This window comes from Arachis stenosperma, chromosome 10 (assembly GCF_014773155.1).
Source record: "Arachis stenosperma cultivar V10309 chromosome 10, arast.V10309.gnm1.PFL2, whole genome shotgun sequence".
NCBI classification, from domain to species: Eukaryota; Viridiplantae; Streptophyta; class Magnoliopsida; order Fabales; family Fabaceae; genus Arachis; species Arachis stenosperma.
Genome location: NC_080386.1, coordinates 77764803 through 77771006, shown reverse-complemented (window position 1 = coordinate 77771006; position 6204 = coordinate 77764803). Strand labels below are relative to the sequence as shown.

The 6204-nt window shown below is 38.3% G+C and overlaps 1 non-coding gene across 1 annotated transcript; it reads left to right on the top strand.

Moving 5' to 3' along the window:
• Positions 1 to 1780: 1780 nt before the first annotated feature.
• Positions 1781 to 1888, top strand: LOC130959674 (small nucleolar RNA R71). The gene has a single exon (XR_009078743.1). It is a non-coding gene; the product is annotated as a small nucleolar RNA R71 (small nucleolar RNA).
• Positions 1889 to 6204: the final 4316 nt, after the last annotated feature.

Genomic DNA, 6204 nt, shown 5'->3' with positions numbered 1-6204 from the left:
AAAGGAAAATAGATAAAATATAATCATTGGGTTGCCTCCCAACAAGCGCTTCTTTAATGTCAGTAGCTTGACAGAGGGCTCTCATGGAGCCTCACAGATACTCAGAGCAATGTTGGAACCTCTCAACACCAAACTTAGAGTTTGAATGTGGGGGTTCAACACCAAACTTAGAGTTTGGTTGTGGCCTCCCAACACCAAACTTAGAGTTTGACTGTGGGGGCTCTGTTTGTCTCTGATTTGAGAGAAGCTCTTCATGCTTCTTCTCCATGGTGACAGAGGGATATCCTTGAGCCTTAAACACCAAGGATTTTTCATTCACTTGAATGATCAACTCTCCTTCATCAAAATCAATCACAGCCTTTGCTGTGGCTAGGAAGGGTCTACCAAGGATGATGGATTCATCCATGCACTTCCCAGTCTCTAGGACTATGAAATCAGTAGGGATGTAATGGTCTTCAATCTTCACCAAAACATCCTCTACAAGTCCATGAGCTTGTTTTCTTGAATTGTCTGCCATCTCTAATGAGATTCTTGCAGCTTGTACCTCAAAGATCCCTAGCTTCTCCATTACAGAGAGAGGCATGAGGTTTACACTTGACCCTAAGTCACACAGAGCCTTCTTGAAGGTCATGGTGCCTATGGTACAAGGTATGGAAAACTTCCCAGGATCTTGTCTCTTTTGAGGTAATTCCTGCCTAGAGAAGTCATCCAGTTCTTTGGTGAGCAAAGGAGGTTCATCCTCCCAAGTCTCATTTCCAAATAACTTGTCATTTAGCTTCATGATTGCTCCAAGGTATTTAGCAACTTGCTCTTCAGTGACATACTCATCCTCTTCAGAGGAAGAATACTCATCAGAGCTCATGAAAGGCAGAAGTAAGTCCAATGGAATCTCTATGGTCTCATTTTGAGCCTCAGATTCCCATGGTTCCTCATTAGGGAACTCATTGGAGGCTAGTGCACGCCCATTGAGGTCTTCCTCAATGGCGTTCACTTCCTCTCTTTCCTCTCTAAATTCGGCCATGTTGATGGCCTTGCACTCTCCTTTTGGATTTTCTTCTGTGTTGCTTGGGAGAGTACTTGGAGGGAGTTCAGTAATTTTCTTACTCAGCTGTCCCACTTGTGCTTCCAAATTCCTAATGGAAGATCTTGTTTCAGTCATGAAACTTTGAGTGGTTTTGATTAGATCAGAGACCATGGTTGCTAAGTCAGAGGGGTTCTGCTTAGAATTCTCTGTCTGTTGCTGAGAAGATGATGGAAAAGGCTTGCCATTGCTAAGCCTGTTTCTTCCACCATTATTGTTGTTGAAACCTTGTTGAGGTTTCTCTTGATTCTTCCATGAGAAATTGGGGTGATTTCTCCATGAAGAATTATAGGAGTTTCCATAGGGTTCTCCTAGGTAATTCACCTCTTCCATTGAAGGGTTCTCAGGATCATAAGCTTCTTCCTCAGATGAAGCCTCCTTAGTACTGCTTGGTGCATTTTGCATTCCAGACAGACTTTGAGAAATCAAATTGACTTGTTGAGTCAATATCTTGTTCTGAGCCAATATGGCATTCAGAGCATCAATCTCAAGAACTCCTTTCTTCTGACTTGTCCCATTGTTCACAGGATTCCTTTCAGAAGTGTACATGAATTGGTTATTTGCAACCATTTCAATGAGCTCTTGAGCCTCTGTAGGCGTCTTCTTCAGATGAAGAGATCCTCCGGCAGAGCTATCCAAAGATATCTTGGACAGTTCAGAGAGACCATCATAGAAAATACCTATGATGCTCCATTCAGAAAGCATGTCTGAAGGACATTTTCTGATTAATTATTTGTATCTTTCCCAAGCTTCATAGAGGGATTCACCATCCTTTTGTCTGAAGGTTTGGACTTCCACTCTAAGCTTACTCAATTTTTGAGGTGGAAAGAACTTTGCCAAGAAGGCATTGACTAGCTTTTCCCAAGAGTCCAGGCTTTCTTTAGGTTGTGAGTCCAACCATATCCTAGCTCTGTCTCTTACAGCAAAAGGGAATAGCATCAGTCTATAGACCTCAGGGTCTACCCCATTAGTCTTGACTGTGTCACAGATTTGCAAGAATTCAGCTAAGAACTGATGAGGATCTTCCATTGGAAGTCCATGGAACTTGCAATTCTGTTGCATTAGAGAAACTAATTGAGGTTTAAGCTCAAAGTTGTTTGCTCCAATGGCAGGGATAGAGATGCTTCTCCCATAGAAGTTGGGAGTAGGTGCAGTAAAGTCACCCAGCACCTTCCTTGCATTGTTGGCATTGTTGTTGTTTTCGGCTGCCATGTCTTCTTCTTCTTTGAAGAATTCGGTTAGGTCCTCTACAGAGGATTGTGCTTTGGCTTCTCTTAGCTTTTTGCTTCAAGGTCCTTTCAGGTTCAGGGTCAGCTTCAACAAGAATGCCTTTGTCTTTGTTCCTGCTCATATGAAAGAGAAGAGAACAAGAAAATATGGAATCCTCTATGTCACAGTATAGAGATTCCTTGAGGTGTCAGAGGAAAAGAAAAATGGAAGACAGAGGTAGAAAATTCGAACTTATCAAAGAAGATGGAGTTCGAATTTTGCATTAAGGGATAGTGTTAGTCCATAAATAGAAGGATGTGAGAAGAAGGGAAGTAATTTTCGAAAATTAAGTAAAATATTTTGAAAATATTTTTGAAAAACACTTAATCGATTTTCGAAAATAAGAGTGGAAAAGAAATCAAGTGATTTTTGAAAAAGATTTTGAAATTAGAAATTAAAAAGATTTGATTGAAAACTTATTTTGAAAAAGATGTGATTAAAAAGATATGATTTGAAAACAGTTTTAAAAGATATGATTTGAAAACAATTTGAAAAGATATGATTTTAAAAATTAATGACTTGCCTAACAAGAAAAGATATGATTCAAACATAAAACCTTCCTCAACAGAAAAGGCAAAAAATGTTCAATCAAATCATTAATTGTTAGTAAGTATCTTTGAAAAAGGAAAGAAATTGATTTTGAAAACATTTGATTGAAAAGATATGATTTGAAAAAGATTTGATTTTGAAGAACTTTGAAAACTTGAAAAAATTGATTTTGAAAACAAAATCTTCCCCCTTTGCCATCCTGGCGTTAAACGCCCAGAATGGTGCACATTCTGGCGTTTAACGCCCAAACCACTACCCTTATGGGCGTTAAACGCCCAGCCAGGCACCCTGGCTGGCGTTTAAACGCCAGTCTGTCTTCTTCACTGGGCATTTTTGAATGCTCAGCTTTTTCTGTGTGATTCCTCTGCAGTATGTTCTGAATCTTCAATTCTCTGTATTATTGACTTGAAAAGACACAAATTAAAAATATTTTTGGATTTTTAATAATGAGGAATAATCAAAATGCAACTAAAATCAAATAACAATGCATGCAAGACACCAAACTTAGCAGTTTGTATACCATTGACACTAACAAAATGAGAATGCATATAAGAAACAACAAAACACTCAAGTCAATAGAATTCAAAGATCAAAACAAGGAAATCATCAAGAACAACTTGAAGATTAATGAAGACACATGCATGAATGCAATAAGAACAGAAACATGCAATTGACACTAAACTTAAGATGAGACTCTAGACTCAAACAAGACATATTTTTGGATTTTATGATTTTGTAATTTTTTTTGTGCTTTTTCGAAAATTAAGTGAAAAGGAAAATAAAGGTATCAAAATTCTTAATGAGAATTCCAGGAATCATGCAATGTTAGTCTAAAGCTTTAGTCTAAAGGAATTAGACATGGCCGGCTAAGCTTCAGCAGGACATTGCATTCAAGAGCTAAATTGATGATAATCAATCAGCTTTGGTGATGATAAGAACATCACCTTGAAACACTAGAATTCATTCTTAAGAACTCTGAAGAAAAATAATACCTAATCTAAGCAAAAAGATGAACCGTCAGTTGTCCATACACAAGAACAATCCCCGGCAACGGCGCCAAAAACTTGGTGCACGAAATTGTGATCACTACAACTTCGCACAACTAACCAGCAAGTGCACTGGGTCGTCCAAGTAATAAACCTTACGCGAGTAAGGGTCGATCCCACGGAGATTGGTGGTATGAAGCAAGCTATGGTCATCTTGTAAATCTCAGTCAGGCAGACTCAAATGTATAATGGTGATGAACGAAAATAACATAAAGATAAAGATAGAGATACTTATGTATATCATTGGTGTAAGAGCTTCAGACAAGTGTATGAAGATGCCTTCCCTTCCGTCTCTCTGCTTTCCTACTGCCTTCATCCAATCCTTCTTACTCCTTTCCATGGCAAGCTCGTGTAGGGTTTCACCGTTGTCAATGGCTACCTCCCATCCTCTCAGTGAAAACTAATGCTCACGCACTCTGTCACAGTACGGCTAATCACCGGTTGGTTCCCTCCCCTACTGGAATAGAATCCCTCTTTTGCGTCTGTCACTAACGCCCAGCAGGTTACAAGTTTGAAGCACGTCACAGTCATTCAATCATTGAATCCTACTCAGAATACCACAGACAAGGTTTAGACCTTCCGGATTCTCTTGAATGCCGCCATCAGGTCCTGCCTATACCACGAAGATTCCGATTAAAGAATCCAAGAGATATTCACTAAGCCTCGGATGCTTGTAGAACAAGAATGGTTGTCAGTCACCTTGTTCATAAGTGAGAATGATGATGAGTGTCACGGATCATCACATTCATCAAATTGAAGAACAAGTGATATCTTGGAACAAGAACAAGCGGAATTGAATGGAAGAACAATAGTAATTGCATTAATACTCGAGGTACAGCAGAGCTCCACACCTTAATCTATGGTGTGTAGAAACTCCACCGTTGAAAATACATAAGAACAAGGTCTAGGCATGGCCGTGAGGCCAGCCTCCCAATGATCTAAGAACTAGATGTCCAAAGATGAAATATACAATAGTAAAAGGTCCTACTTATAGAAAACTAGTAGCCTAGGGTGTACAGAGATGAGTAAATGACATAAAAATCCACTTCCGGGCCCACTTGGTGTGTGCTTGGGCTGAGCAATGAAGCATTTTCGTGTAGAGACTCTTCTTGGAGTTAAACGTCAGCTTTTATGCCAGTTTGGGCGTTTAACTCCCAATTAGGTGCCAGTTCCGGCGTTTAACGCTGGAATTTCTTGAGGTGACTTTGAACGCCGGTTTGGGCCATCAAATCTTGGGCAAAGTATGGACTATCATATATTGCTGGAAAGCCCAGGATGTCTACTTTCCAACGCCGTTGAGAGCGTGCCAATTGGGCTTCTGTAGCTCCAGAAAATCCACTTCGAGTGCAGGGAGGTCAGAATCCAACAGCATCTGCAGTCCTTTTGAGTCTCTGGGTCAGATTTTTGCTTAGATCCCTCAATTTCAGCCAGAAAATACCTGAAATCACAGAAAAACACACAAACTCATAGTAAAGTCCAGAAAAGTGAATTTTAACTAAAAACTAATAAAAATATAATAAAAACTAACTAAAAGATACTAAAAACATACTAAAAACAATGCCAAAAAGCGTACAAATTATCCGCTCATCAGTCACCCTTTTCTCCTTGCCCTGTCTCTGCTGGCAGCCCTGTTCTCCTTGCCGTTTGTGAGCGTGTCTATTTGGCTGTCTTCTCTTCGCAAGTCACCTCCGTTTCACTGCTCGGTCATCATCTCCATAAGCACTCATTTACTACTCCTCCTTGAGTTGCATTTTTTTTCCTGTCAATTTTTTAGATTGTTGTTGTATATATTCTGATTTCTGAGTTAATTATATGGATTGAGTTAATTGTATAGACATTGGATTTTAAGTCAATTTTATAGATATTGGAATTTCATATTCTCTTCTGAGGTCTTTATTGTTTCAAGTTGGTTAATTGGAATTCTTAGCCCCTTTTGAGTTTTGAATCTTTTGACTACTTAGCAATTTGGTCTTTGTTTATTTAATCTTTTCAGTAATTTTTTGAAATTGTAAGATTGATTTTTTTTGAGTTGTTGATTCTGGGTCATGGTGCAATATTTCAATCATTGTTTATGCTGTCGTTATAGTTTTATTATTATTTTGATGAAATTGGAATAACTTGTGTGATATTATATGCCTTTTGATTTTTGTTAGTTATAAATGTAGATTTTTAAAATTATTTTTAAATTTTTAATGGATAATTTATTATATAAAATTATAAAATTTTGAATTTTATCAATTTAAAAAGTATTAAATTTAA